Here is a 15,914-nt window from a genome sequence, read left to right on the forward strand (position 1 = left end):
ATGCTGTTAATATTACTGAAGATATAACTCCAGATTAAAATGTGACTTTCTTAATTACAAGTAGGAAGCAGCCGAAGGGAACTTCCATCAGAACGACATGGCTTTCTCACCCAAAAATAGATTTTTCCTATGTCAAAATCCCTTATTTTGACCAATGTTCTGTCAACCTAAAAGTAAACCAAGTCAGCAATGGAAAAAAAAAAGGTTTACAACATCCAGTTTGGTAGGGGATGAAAAAATAAATTACTTCAGTGTCTCAGAATTTCATATAAAACCTGTACATGATGAATGGAGAAGTATTGAATCAAAGCTCAAGATAGAGATGACTGGCAAAATCTAATAGAGGCCCTTTGCATTAGGAAGAGATGATGAGATATGTAAGGACTAAGAAATCACACACAAAAAAAAAATGGACCTACAAGGAATTGAAGCACAAATTACCTGAGAGAAATAAGACAGTGGACAGTTATTATATAGAATCTAACCCATAAGAAGTTATAGAAACATTTAAAACAATGGAAAAGTTTGAAAGTGTGACTTTACAAGATGTTAATATATAGAATGCGACTTAAAGACCAGGTTACAGAAATTTGGCGAATGACAATATTTTGACCATAGTCTATAATAAATTCATAAACAAAGATGATTTAGAAATGTGATAAGCACAGGCGGAACAAAAAGTCCCATACAATTCATTAGGAAAAAGTCCCGTACAATCCCAGGAAAGTAAAAGAATGTAACAAAGGCCAATAGTGAACCAAAGAGTACAGTACACTGGATAGATACAAAGCTCATAAGTGAAAAAAAAAATAGATGAGAACTTTCGCATCAATAAATAAGTCAATGATAGTTGTTTAATTTTGTAGTAGTAGTATTCAGGTGAAAGAATTTGAGGAAAACAAAGAAGAGAAGAGTTCTGACTCAAGAAGGGTAGACAGTTATGATAAGATCAATTGATAATTTCCTCTTTGGTTTGACAGAACATTAGACAAAACATTCCCCTCCCAGTTATCAATACTACTTCTAAAGATTTTAACTTCCAGTTCAACATATTATAATTAAGAAAGGTTTTAGAGTCTAGTCTATTTAACAATGCTCACATACACTTACATACTAAAATTGCATTTTAAGAGAAATACTTCATACAAAATCATAAAACAATCAATTTACTCCACTAGAGACAATTTCATTAAAATGTGTTACTCCCCTACAGAGGCAATTCTATAGTCTATACACTTTTACCTGACATTCCTGAACATACCTAAAATGGTTCTTGCATCAAATCACAAAGTCAATAAAGATTCTTCCCACAAAGTGTATAAAATACCAATGTCTCTATGTCTATCATCAACCTGAAAATTAAAACCTCTTCAGCTCAAATCAAACCTAAACCAAAGAACCACCTTTCATTTCACAAGACAAAAAAAAAAACAATATAAACCAAAATTCTCCAAGTCAAAAATATGAGTTTCATGATTTTGTCATGGCAGAGTAAAAATAAATTTCTTCACTGTAAAGGTTAATAAACATTAAAGCAATCTTTTATTTACATCACAACTTCAAAATCAATACTCTTATTTTTCATTCCATAACACCGTTTGCAAAACAGGATTCAGCCGAGCAGAAGTTTCAGAAAAATAACGTACACAAACTTTGACATAATTCTAAGAAGTTGTTGAAAATGTTACAAACAAATCTCTGATGTTGCTATTGAAAAAATTTGGTTGTTAGGCTTTTGAGAAGCCTTAAATATATGTCTGACATCTATACAGTATTTCAAAGTTCATCTGAAGTGAATGTTGGACTATAAAGCAAGCAAAGTTCAAAAGTGGTTATCAGCAATCAAACACAATTAAAAGACCATAAGAAAGATTTAAAAGTTCTAAAGAAAAGGGGTCTCATGCATACAATCAAATAAAAATATCTTCAGCAATTCATTAGAAAGTGACAAAAAATTATAGAAATTTTTAAGAATTGAATTAAGAGGGAAGAAGTGACATGACAATGTAAGTCCATGAAATGGAAAATACCAAAGAGGGAAGTTTTATTACATTATATAAGTTGTGTAGAATAATGTTTATCCTTCATTATACACAATGAATGGAATGTTTACCAATTCACTGATTTTGTAGATAATAAGACACAATATGTGACAAAATGTTGATATTTTGGGGGACAAAAAGTCTGTTCTTATGGTAAACTGGTTTGAAATTTGGATCAGCCAAAATCTGTCAAAACGGCTGTATCTCATCCTTTGTGCTTTTCTAATGTCCGCAATATACACACAAGTGACCTATCTGCAGTGTATAATGTACATCATAAACCTCCCCACAAGGTATTGACTATAGTCGGCCTTGCAATGGGAACTGTATGCAATCTAAAAGTTCTATCTAGTAACCCTTTGATGGCTTTCCACTTCTTATATAAATCCTCCAGTCAATGCTCAGTTAGCTGTCCGACTCCTTTGACATAAACAGTTTCACATTCTGATCAATGATCAAGGTTAGCTAAGTAACCAGCCTCAAAACTGAGATACAATTGGCCGAGCGATTCACATGTTGTTGGGAAATGGAACAACGGTCAAGTCGACTTGTTCAACTAAAGGTTTACAATACAAAGTAACCTACAAGAGAATTTCACTGAAATATTTAGTGTTTATGATAATGTTTACCATTTATAGTATACTTTATAAAGTATTATCAATACAGTACTTGGACTCTACAAAACCCAAATCACACTAGAATGATTGCTTGTTTAGTGATAGTGTAAAAAAGTAGACCAATCACGCAACAATCCTAACTTGTGTCTTGATCGACATTATGCTAGATGAGTACTGTTGAGGTTTAGTGGAGTAATTAAAGGAAATAAATTTGCTTATTGAACTCTTATGTCAAATATGTTACTCTACCAAACTAGTCTTTTTCCCCTAAGTAATCTAAGGTCTTTAACAACAAGTTTGTATTGGCACAGAGAGTTTTAAGGTACAAAGTAAGCTTACCCAATTACACCCTTTTTGGAGTGGAGTTCCTCCATTGTCCTCTGCCCTCTACTAGCCAATACCTTCAAGGGTTTAATCTTACATAGACAGAGGGTTTACTAAAGGTGGATTTCAATCATTTATCTATTCATTTCCCAAGAGTGCTTGACCGTATTATCAACTCTCTCTCTGTGATCTCCTATGCTGAGCTGAAGGATCTGTTCTCAACTGTGGAATGACAACTTAACAAGACAGAGTAAGAGAAGTTAAAAAGTTGTGGAAAGCCTTGGAACTGTTAAGGGCAAACGAATTGATGCTATAACCAATATTTAGTTGAAGATTCACAATTTTCTTAGAAAAATATTAAAAAACTTTTCAATGAGGCAAAGTTCGAGGTAAACTGGTGGAGGGAGTAAATCTGAAGACCAGTTGCTTACAACAGTACTAAACAAAATACTGTACAGTGTAAGTATCTAACAGTGATTAAACAAAGATAGTCTCTATAAATGAGATTTGGAGTAACCAGCTGAATATTACCATACAACTATACAAAACATCTAATATTCAAAACTTTTTCAGTGACTCTAGGGTATCTGGAGAATGTTTTTCCATCCTTGGCTGATATCTCTCTTTCTTCTTAGGATGTGCAGATTTTATCTAAAAAGGGATGAAGGCTGGCTGGCTCCCACACATATTTTCTTCCTGAACACATTACTTACAAAAATTCCACTTGTGACTGGAGAATGATATCGCTCCTTCCACCAAGTAAAAGAGCATCAAGCATACCTGAAAGGTATGTGAGAAAAATTATACCAATGTTATCACAAAGTTGACGAACGCATTGATGACGACATGACAAATTCGTAGATAATTTGTATTTTTCCTAACTATACAAACCTTAGTTATTTAATATGGGCATTACTTTCGGCGTAGCTGAAATGACGAGCCATTAGAATTTTAACGAGGGATTACTACCACCTCGCTAGTTAGCGAGGAGGTAGGGAGGGGTAGCTTGCACACCCCTCCCCCCTCTCACACCTGTGATTAGCTCACTTTGCTTGGAGGTAGGACTTCCCGGGGGACAGGGCTGGCGGGCAAGTTTGATTAAATAGCTAAGGTTTGTACAGTTAAGAAAAATACAAATTATCTACAAATTTGTCATTTTTTCCGTAACTGAAATACAAACCACGCTATTTGATAAGGGTGACTTAATTCTTAGGTAGGGTGATAAGTCCCAGCCGTTCTGGCTTTTGGCTTTTTGCCCAGGGACTCAGTATCTGAGTGTGGCAGTACTCAATGATAAACAGTCCCTGCGCCTCGCAAGTGCCTTGCTCTGCAAGGACCGTGGCCTACGTAAGCTTGTGTGTGAAGGAATGAAGTGTGACTCGTCCTAGGAAGTTGACCTGAAGTCCTTTAGATAGAATTCCAGGATAGGACACTCCCAATACCACCTCGTAATGGTATGGGGACGTGACAATATTATCTTAATATTAGGAACACAAGGAAACATGGTTTACCTGCAGTGGTTTGAGGTCAGCTGTGCAGAGAACCCAGGATGCTGCTTTCCCCAAGAGAGGAATAGAATAGAATTGGTCCACAAGTTGGAGACTTGGTGGGCCAGAAACTCAATGGTGCGGGTGCCCGAAAGGAGGGAGGTCTCCAGAGCCTTCCTGGAGCTTTCCTTGGACAGGTCCTCGGCTCGCAACAGGATGCCGAGAGATCCCAGCCAGATCTCCAGACACGAAGTAACCTGCATGGCACGCTTCGCAACCTTCTCCTGACTTAGGATCTCTGTAGCCGAGGACACCTGCCGGCTAGAGAGCCTATCTAGAGGGACTCGCTTGGCAAGCTCTTCCACAGAGTGGTGCACGGGAAGAGCTAAGCAAGACTCCTCCATGATCTCAAAGTACCTCCTCTGATGGGTACGAGGAGGAGGGAGGAACTTGTTGCAAGCAGTGGAACGGCTTGAGGAGGCGAGCTCGGAGAGCTGATCCTCAACCTTATCCCTGGCACTCTTCACCCCTTGGGATGAGGACAAAGCCGCACTGGCCTTAGCGGGCTTCTGGGTGCCAAAGACTCGGTCCAGGACCGTGTCCTTGCCCTCACGAGGGGCACTCCCAGGGTCCGGGAACCCGTTGAGATGCCTCATCAGGGTCAGAACCTGCCAGAAGGCATGCTCTGACTCCTGTGGCTCTCCTCCTGGAGAATTGGCAGCAAGTCTCGTGGACGTTCTCTGCGGGTCTCGTTGGCTCTGGACGAATCCTCGACTTGGGGATGGTCTTGGAGTCCTTCGGTTCCCTCCTGGGACGAATACAGGTCTCCAACAACGAAGTCTGAGGGCTCTTCTTCGCCCCAACCTGGACGATCCTTCTGCGCGAGGTGGGGTTTCTCCTATTGGTGCGATGGGAGAACGCCTCACCTCGGTAGACTCGCCTGAGGACGGGAAGTCTTCATCCACAGGAGAGGGAGAGAAAGTCTGGGGGCGGAAGGAGCCTGCCTCAAGGATTTCCTAGGAGCCAGCTTGGCCCTGGGAAAAGTTTTCACGACTTCTACTCCTCTCTTCCTCTTCAGTGGGGTCAGAGCTGCCATTGATTTGAGGCCCATCTCAGCGAAGGCAGGTTTGACAGCCTGCACGACAGCTCTGATGAGGGACCCAAACCATGGCAGCTTACTGACAGCTGCGCTGTCCAAGACTCCCTCTGAAGGGAAGGGGATCGGGCGATCCTTCGGAGTAGAAACTACCACTGGTCCTGCCTGAAAGGAAAGGGAAGAAGCAGCTTGGTTCCTGGACTTATCCGGAGATTTCCCCTCCTCCTGCGAGCGCGCTGTTCTGCGCTTGCGGTGGGGGGGGGGGAGGGGGGGAGACACGTGAAGATGACGACCTGGAAGCTCTCATTCCCGTAGCCTCGCGCTGTGAATCCCGATGGGAATCGCGCTGGGATCTTTCCTGGCTCGCGCGCGGGTGCGCAGAGATGAGGGCGAGGGTGCGCGGGCGAGTGTTGGCGTGCGGGAGCGATGGTGCGAGGGCAAGCGTTTGTGTGTGGGAGAGCGATGGCGCACAGGCGAGCGATGGCGCACAGGCGAGCGATGGCGCGCAGGCAAGCGATGGCGCGCAGGCGAGCGACTGCTCACTAGTGAGGGGGCGCATGGGCGCGCAGGCGATCTATGGTACTTGGGCGAGTGGACGCGTTGCCGTGCTGCCGAGTGATGGCGCACAGGTGATCGGTGGCGCGCAGGTGCGCATTTTGGCGAAGGCAGAGGGTGCGCAGAAGGGTTTGCAAGAACTAGCGTGCGCGTAGGTGATTGCTCGCGGGTGCGTGGGCGCGCATGATCTCGAAGACCTCTAACAGGGCGCTCAGCAAGGGCTGGAACAGGTGCGCACGATGGGGACTGCGCGTGATGGCGCGCAGGTAAGGGCTGACGAGTAGGTGAGGTCCGAAGGCGCGTAGGAGATCGCTGATGGGAAGGAAAAGATAGGATCTTCCCTCCTGCGCCCAGATTCGAAGATCGTGGGCACGCGGGCGAGCGCTGGGGCGCAGGTGAGGAGCGCTGGCGAGCGCTGGGGCGCAGGTGAGGAGCGCTGGCGAGCTGGTGATCGTGGGCGCGTAGGAGATCGTGGGCGCGCATGGCGCGCATCACGATGAGGGGGCGCAGCTGTGCGCTGGCGAGGAGAAGATCTCTGGCGCACAGGTGAGCGCTGGCGCGCAGTTGAGCACTGGCGAGCAGGAGAGTGCTGGCACTTAGACTCTGCAATCGGAGATCGCTGGCGCACAGGTGAGCGCTGGCGTGCAGGTGAGGGCTGGCGAGCAGGAGAGCGCTGGCGCTTAGACTCTGCAATCGGAGATCGCTGGCGCACAGGTGAGCGCTGGCGTGCAGGTGAGCGCTGGCGAGCAGGAGAGCGCTGGCGAGTAGACTTGGCAACAGGAGATCGCTGGCGCATTGTCCCTGGCACAGGATGACTCTGAAGGGAAGTCTCAGGAACAGCAGGCAATCGCTTGTGCGCAGGCGCGCAGGAGAACGTGGGCGCGCAGGAGAACGTGGGCGCGCAGGGAATACCTGGCGCTTAAGGGACTTTCTCACAATGTGAGAAAGCCCCTTTTAGCCCGAAGGGACCGGTGCCCGTTGGATAACGGGGTGCATGGGCGCCCACAGCGAGTCAGCAGCCAGGAACGGTGACGGCAGGTCCGAAGGTCTGGCAGGTGACGGAGATCGTGAACGATCAGCAGAGAGGTCCAGGGATGCAGCTGTAACGGTCGGAGTACGGCGAGGAGGATCCTCTGCAGGGGATTGCGAAGGCGAAGAACCGAAGAGGCGCCTCCTAACTCCCTTGTGGGAAGAAGGAAGGCCTCTACGGCAAAGAGGAGGGCGAGCCTTCCATCTGATACGTCCTCTGGGGGCAGCAGGCAGACCATCATCAGTCGTCCGAAGAGGAGTCTCTGTTAGTGAACTCCCCAGAGGGGGAGAATCACCTGCAGGAGAGACTGTTGGACTTAGCTCCTCCCTCGAAGGATGTTCGGAGGGGGGAACTAAGCCTTCAGCTACATCAACCAAAGCAGGGGTTTGACTTAACTCGTCGGAAGCCTCTGCCACAACAACGTCGATGATAGACAGAGGGTCGACCTCCGCTACCGCCGGTGACTGTTTGACAGCAGCCCCCAACCTGATTATGTCAAACAGAGCTTCCTTGGAGGGCGAACCCTGAAGCCCCAAGGAAGCCCAAAGCCGCAACAAATCATTGTTAGACACGTTATCGGAAATATCCTCCCCCGGGGGAGGAGGAGGAGCTGCCTCGCTATGGGAGGCAACTCCCTCTCACGAACCCTGAGGTTGGTCAACATAAGTACGGCCTAAGCTACCACTCGACAGCTTCTCGGAGGAGACCGATCGAGTGGGAGCTTCGGAGGAGGTTCGGGCTACGGAAGAAGGGTCCTTGGGATTTTCTTTCTTCAAGGAAACCCTTGAAGGAGAAATATCCCGTTTGGACTTCTTCTTCCGGCGCCGGGAAAACCTCTCCCACTGGGAGGTAGACCACTCCCTACACTCACCACACACTTTGTCTCTGTCACACCATTGGCCCCTGCAAAAAGGACATAAGGTGTGAGGGTCCGTGTCGACCGCCGACATATAAGTACCACAAGGGCGGTCAGGTAATCCAGGACACTTCCGCATGGTAGAGGCCAACTTCCAAACACACTGAAAAGAAAAAGCAAAACAAGATCAAAGGCTGTCAAAGCAAGGGTGGGAGCAGACACGTCTGTTCATCACCCGAGCCAAAAGTAAAGTGAGATAATCACAGGTGTGTGAAGGGGGGAGGGGTAGCAAGCTACCCCTCCCTACCCCCCTGCTAACTAGCGAGGGGGTAGTAATCTCTCGTTAAAATTCTAATGGCTCGTCATTTCAGCTACGCCAAAAGTAATACCCATATTAAATAGCGTGGTTTGTATTTCAATTACGGAACAAAGAACATTTATAATGTAAAAGACCCTCAGATATTGAAGAGTTTACTCAATATAAACTCAAAACAATTCATTTGATATCGTCTTCAAAACACAGAACATTTATAATGTAAAAAACCTTGAGATATTGAAGAGTTTACTCAATATGAACTCTAAATAATTTATTAGATATTGTCTTTGAAAGACCAAACAATTATACTTCTATGCTATTAATGTTTTCCTTGAATGGAAGGAGGACATCAAGGGAACGTCAAGTTAAAGAAACCAAACGGCTTGGTAAGAACACGGCAAATGATAAGGCTCAAAGTGGCCACAACAAATCACAGGACTAAGATAATATCGAGTACTATACCCTTCCAGAATATACACTTCTACACCCTAAATACTATTCTCACATCAATCGAAATACTTCATAAATATAACAGATGCTGAAAATTCCTCTAATAAAAGTTTTGTTAAAATACACAGGTTTGATCTAGGAAAATCATCGATGGATCTTTTTTCAGCAAGAAAAAACAAACTTGTCAGCCACTGAGTGCTAGATAACCATTTTTAAATCTAAATAATTTACATGCTGAGAGAGAGAGAGAGAGAGAGAGAGAGAAAGAGAGAGAGAGAGAGAGAGAGAGAGAGAGAGAGAGAGAGAGAGAGAGAGAGAATTATGCTAAAATAACTTTGTAATTTACATAACCATTGTAATAAATACTAAATGAAAGGCAGTTAAGAATGCATATATAAAGGTTACTACTGTAACAGTCCCATGAGTATAAACAGACGATACAACAGAAAAATGACAAATTCGTAGATAATTTGTATTTCTCCTAACTATACAAACCTTAGCTATTTAATAGGGGTTATTACTTTCGGCGTAGCTGAAATGACGAGCCATTAGAATTAAACGGCCCCCTTGCTAGTTAGCGAGGGGTTAGGGGAGAGGTAGCTAGCTACCCCTCCCCCCTCACACACCGGTGAACTAGTTCACTTTGCTTAGAGGTAGGACTTATCCCGGGGGACAGGGCTGGCGGGCAAGTTTGATTAAATAGCTAAGGTTTGTATGGTTAGGAAAAATACAAATTACCTACGAATTTGTCATTTGTTCCGTAACTGAAATACAAACCACGCTATTTAAATAGGGTGACTTAACCCTTAGGAAGGGTGGTAAGTCCCAGCCGTACTGGCTTTGGCTTTTGCCCGGGGACTCGGTATCTGAGTGTGTAGAACTCAAGATAAGGCGTTCCTGCATCTCGCAAGTACCTTGCTCTGCAAGGATCCCAGCCTGCGTAAGCTTGTGTGTGAAGGAATGAAGTTTGACTCGTCCTAGGAAGTTGACCTGGAGTCCTTCAGATGGAATTCTAGGTTACGACGTTCCTAATACCACCTCGTAAGGGTATGGGGGACGCGACAGTATTATCTTATTACTAGGAACACAAGGAAGCATGGTTTACCTGCAGTGGTTTGAGGTCAGCTGTGCAGAGAACCCAGGATGCTGCTTTCCCCAAGAGAGGGGAAGATGGAGAAAAGAATAAGGGCCAGGCATACCTTTTCATTCATGCAGACTAAAACCAGGTAACAATGCCCTCAGCCTTCTGCTACTTGTCCATTAAGGAGCCTGAGGTTTAGACCAGCTGTTGTGCAGCCACCACAGGGTCGATAGAGAACGTATTGAGTCTTAGGTGGGTCACGTCTTGCAGGTAGTGGGCTGTGAAGGTCGTTTGATGCTTCCAAACCCCTGCACACAGAACCTGCATCACTGAGTAGTTTCTCTTGAATGCCATGGACGTAGCAATGCCTCTGACATCATGTGCTCTAGGGCGACGTGACGGACTAGGGTCTGGATTCAGGGAATGGTGGATGACCCTGCGAATCCATGCTGAGATAGTATTCTTAGTGACCCTCCTCTTCGTCCTTCCTGTGCTCACAAACAATGCTTACACTCGAGGACGAACTGCAGCTGTTCTTTTAAGATAGAGCCTCAGACTCCTTACTGGGCACAGTAGGAGATGGTCTGGATCATCTGTTACAGAACGAAGACTCGAAATCCTGAAAGAGTCGAACCGTGGGTCCGGTACTCCTGGATTTTGAGTCTTAGCTACAAACTTAGGGGCGAACCTGAACGTTACCTCCTCCCATCCCCTTGAATGGGCGATGTCAAACGAGAGACCATGAAGTTCGCTGACTAACTTGGCCGAGGCCAAAACTAGTAGGAACACCGTCTTCCAAGTCAGGTGGTGATCAGAAGCCTGCCGTAATGGTTCGAACGGAGGTCTCTTAAGAGAACTGACGACTCAAACCACGTTCCATGGAGGAGGTTTCACTTCCGACTGAGGGCAGGTAAGTTCATAACTTCGTATGAGTAGAGAAAGTTCCAGCAAGGAGGAAATGTCCATTCCTTTTAGCCTGAAGGCAAGACTTAAGGCTGAGCGATAGCCTTTCACTGCCGAGACTGAAAGGCGCATTCCTTCCCGCAAATACACAAGAAACTCCGCTATTGCTGGAATAGTGGCATCGAGTGGAGAGATACCCCTTCCACGACACCAACCATAGAAGACTCTCCCCTTCGCCTGGTAGACTCCTGCTGATGACTTTCGCAGGTGTCGAGACATCCTTTCCGCAACTTGCTGCGAAAAGCCTCTCTCTGTGAGGAGGTGCTGGATAGTCTCCAGGCATGAAGCCGCAGCGATGCTACGGCTTTGTGGAAGAAGTTAGTGTGTGGTTGCTTGAGTAGCTCGTGTCGAGGAGGGAGTTCTCTCGGGAGTTCCGTCAGGAGCTGCAGAAGGTCCGGGAACCACTCTGCGTGATGCCATAGCGGAGCTATTAAGGTCATTGACAGGTTGACTGATATTCTGGTCTTGTTGAGCACCCTTCTCATCAGACAGAACAGGGGAAAGGCGTAAACGTCGATGTTGTCCCACCGTTATTGGAAGGCATCTTGCCAGAGTGCCTTGGGGTCCTGGACTGGGGAGCAGTACAGCGGAAGCTTGAAATTCAAGGCTGTCGCAAACAGATCCACCGTCGGGGAACCCCACAAAGTCAGAACTTTGTTGGCTACTAGAGGATCCAAAGACCACTTGGTACTCACTATCTGGGAAGCTCTGCTCAGACTGTCGGCGATCACATTCCTTTTGCTCGGAATGAAGCGAGCCGATAGTGGAATCGAGTGGACTTCGGTCCATCTCATTATCTTTACTGCAAGATAGGATCGCTGTTGTGAAAAGGTACCTCCCTGCTTGTTGATGTAAGCCACTACCGTGGTGTTGTCGCTCATCACCACCATGGAGTGACCCGCCAGGTACTGTTGGAACTGTTGAAGTGCCAGATAGACGGCCTTCATCTCTAGCAGGTTTATGTGGGGGCACTTTTCTGATTCTGACCATAGGCCTGAGGCCCTGTGGTTCAGAACGTGGGCCCCCCACCCTTCTTTTGAGGCATCCGAGAACAGCATCAAATCCGGGGGGAGGACAAGAAGAGCCACTCCCTTCCGCAGGTTTTCGTCTGTCACCCACCATTGAACATCCATCCGTTCCGCAGGACCCATAGGGACCAAAACGTCCGGGGAATCGTGTCCTTGATTCCACCGGGACTTGAGTCACCATTGCAGGGATCTCATCCTGAGGCACCCATTTGGAACTAGACGGGTCAGAGAGGAAAGGTGACAGAGGAGACGTAACCACGATTGGGCTGGGAGTTCTTCTTGTCTGAGGAAAGGATCTGCGACCCTCGTCAGCCTTGCTATCCTGTCGTCTGATGGAAAGCCTTTGTGGAGATTGGTGTCCAAGATCATGCCTAGATATACCAGTTGTTGAGATGGAAGCAGAGAAGACTTCTCGAGATTTACCATGACACCTAGATCTTGGCAAAGTCCCGGTGTCGAAGAAGGGTCGACTCCGAGTCTGCCAGGATCAGCCAGTCATCCAGATAACGGAGGAGACGGATGCCAATCCCGTGTGCCCACAAAGAGATCAGGGTGAACACTCTGGTGAATACCTGAGGTGCTGTGGAGAGACTGAAACACAGCACCTTGAACTGGTAGATCTTGTTGTCTAGGCTGAATCTTAAGTACTTCCTTCAAGACGGATATAGTGTACACATGAAGTCTTGTGGTCTCACTGCAAGTTTGACCATGTCTGCTGTCTGCATGCTGAACGGGGTTTGTTTGACAAACCTGTTCAGAGCTGAGAGGTCGATGACTGGTCTCCAGCCTCCAGACGCCTTCTTTACAAGAAAGAGTCGACTGAAGAAGCCTGGGGACCCGTTGACGACCTCTTGGAGAGCATCCTTCTTTAGCATGGTCTCGACTTCTGCCCGTAGGACTAGCCCCTTTGCCGATCCCATGGCATAGGAGCTCAACGACACTGGCTTCGCTGTCAGGGGAGGTAGAGATGATGTGAACAGGATCCGATATCCTTGACTAATTACAGAAATCGTCCAGGAATCGGCCCCTAGTTGCTGTCACCTGATTACGCAACTTTGCAGGCATCCCCCCACTGGTGGACATGCAGGGGGATTGCCAATCCTAGCATTTGCGGGCCTCGGCCACTTCCTCTACGATTCTTGCCTCCCCTGGAGGACTTTTTGCCTTTCTTATCTTTCACAGGAAAGGGCTGCTGCTTGGACACCATCGTCTTCGCTGCCACTGCCGGTTTCGTCGTCTTGGACGGGCGAGGTTGTTGAGGTGCTGGAGGTTTGTAGGGCTTCGTTGTAAGAGCCCTTTGGAGGAGAGAATCCTGATTGGATTTCCTCCACCTCTCAGCTGCCTGTTCCACATCCTTGGGCTCAAACAGGCTCTTTCCCATAAGGGAAGAGTGTCTGAGCTTGCTGACTTCGTTGGCCGAGACCTTCGAATGGAACCTCTCTGCCACCGCATCCCGTCGTTTCAAGATCGAATTGGCCCACAAGTTCGAGACTTGGTGGGCCAGAAACTCAATGGTGCGGGTGCCCCAGAGGAGGAAGGTCTCCAGGGCCTTCTTAGTGCTTTCCTTGGACAGATCCTCAGATCGCAGTAGGATACCCAGAGACCCCAACCAGACGTCCAGCCACGAAGTAGCCTGCATGACATACTTCACGACCTTCTCCTGGCTTAGGATCTGTCGCCGAGAGAGTCACTTGCCGGCTTGAGTGTCTCTCAAGAGGGACTCCCTTGGTAAGCTCTTCCACAGAGTGGTGTAACGGAAGAGCTAAGCAAGACTCCTCCATGATCTCAAAATACCTCCTCTGGTGGACACGAGGAGGAGGGAAGACCTTGTTGCCAGCAGTGGAACGGCTAGAGGTGGCCAGCTCGGAGAGCGGGCCCTCAACCTTATCCCTGGCACTCTTCACCCCTTGGGACCAAGGCAAAGCTGCATTGGCCTTAGTGGGTTTCTGAGTGCCAAAGACTCGGTCCAGGACCGTGTCCTTGCCCTTACGAGGAGGAACCTCAGGGTCCTTGAACCCATTGAGATGCCTCATCAGAGTCAAGACCTCCCAGAAGGCATGCTCTGACTCTTGCTGCTCACCCCCTGGAGAACTGGCAGTGAAAGTCTCCCGTCCCCAAAGGCTCTACTTGGGGGGACACGTGGACGTTCTCCGCGGGTCTCGTTGGCTCTGATTGAATCCTGGAGGACGACTTCGGGATGGTCTTCGAGTCCTTCGGTTCCCTCCTAGGAGAGATACAGGACTCAAGCAACGAAGTCTGAGGGCTCTTGTCTGCCCCAACACGGGACGATTCTCCTGCTCGAGGTGGGGTTGCTCCCATTGGTGCGGTGGGAGAGGGTCTCACCTCGGTAGACTCCCTTGAGGAAAGGAAATCCTCGTCCACAGGTGATGGAAAAAACGTCTGAGGGGGGGAAGTAACTTTCCTGACGGACTTCTTAGGAGCCAGCTTGACCCGGGGAGAAGTCACCACGGCCTCTACTCCTCTCTTCCTCTTCAGTGGGGTCGGAGCTGCCCTTGGTTTGAGACCTAAATCAGAGAAGGCAGGCTTAACAACCTGGACGACAGCTCTGATAAGGGACTCAAACCATGGCTGCTTACTGACAGACTAGAGACTCCCTCTGAAGGGAAGGGGATCGGGCGATCCTTTGGAGTAGAGACAACAACAGGGCCTGCCTGGAAAGAAAGGGAAGAAGATTGGTGCCTGGACCTATCTGAAGATCTCCCCTCCTCCAGCGAGCGTGCTGGTCTGCGCTTGCCGAGGGGGGGGGGGAGCCGTGAAGACGACCTGGCTGCTCTCGTTCTGAAGATTCGCTCGGAGGCTCGTGTTGCAAAATCCATTGGGAATCGCGCTTGGGCTCGCACGATGGAATAATCCCAGGTTCGCGCGCGGGGCGAACATTTGCGCACGTGTGTGCACGCGGGCGTGCGGAGATGAAGGTGCAGGCACGCGGGCGAGTGCTGGCAAGCAGGAAAATGATGGTGCGCAGGCGAGTGATGGCGCACAGGAGAGTGATAGCGAGCAGGAGAGTGATAGCGCGCAGGTGAGCGACTGCGCACAGGTGACGTTGCGCGTGGGCGCGTAGGCGATCTACGACGAGCAGGCTCGTGGGCGCGTGTTCGTGCTGGGGAGTATGGCGCGCAGGTGCGGGGTCTGGAGAAGACAGAGGGAGCGCAGAAGGACCAGCAAGCGTTGAAGCGCATGAAGGAGACTGCTCGTGGGCGCGCAGGATCCCGGAAGCCTCTGGAGGGGTGCATGGTAGGGGCTGAAACCTGTGCTCGCTTAGGTAACTGCGCGTGATGGTGCGCAGGCGAGGGCTGAAGGGTAGGCGAGTTCCGAGGGCGCGCAGGAGATCGCTGGCGAGGAGGCGAAGGACGACTCCTCTTTGCTGTGCTCAGATCCGGAGATCGTGGGCGTGCAGGCGAGCGATGGCGTGCGCTGGCGAGCAGGTGAAGAACGCTGGCGAGCTGGAGATTGTGGGCGCGCAGGTGAGCGCTGGCGAGCAGGAGAGCGCTGGCGTGTCGACTCTGCAGCAGAAGATCGCTGGCGCGTTGTCCCTGTAGGATGTCTCTGGGTCGTCGGTTCAGGAACAGCAGGAACAGGCGAGCGCTTGCGCACAATTGCACACGAGCGCGCAGGGGATACCTGGCACTTAAGGGACTTGCTCACATTGTGAGAAATCCTCTTTTGCCCCGAAGGGACCGGTGTCCGTTGGATAACGGGGTGCGTGGGCGCCCACAGCGCGTCAGCTGCCAGGAACGGAGAAGGTAGGTCATCAGGTCTGGCAGGCGAAGGAGATCACGAACGATATGCAGAGAGGTCCAGTGATGCAGCTGCAACGTTCGAAGCACGGTGAGGAGGATAATCTGCGGGGGACTGCGAGGGCGAGGAGCCGAAGAGGCGCCTCCTAACTCCCTTGTGGGGAGAAGGAAGGCCTCTACGGCGAAGAGGAAGACGAGCCTTGGGTCGAATACGTCCTCTGGGAGCATCAGGAACGCCATCGGCAGTCCTCCAAAGAGGAGTCTCTGTAAGTGAACTCCCCGAGGGGGAGAATCACCTGCAGGAGAGACCG

Source organism: Palaemon carinicauda, chromosome 25, assembly GCF_036898095.1.
Source record: "Palaemon carinicauda isolate YSFRI2023 chromosome 25, ASM3689809v2, whole genome shotgun sequence".
Classification (NCBI taxonomy): domain Eukaryota; kingdom Metazoa; phylum Arthropoda; class Malacostraca; order Decapoda; family Palaemonidae; genus Palaemon; species Palaemon carinicauda.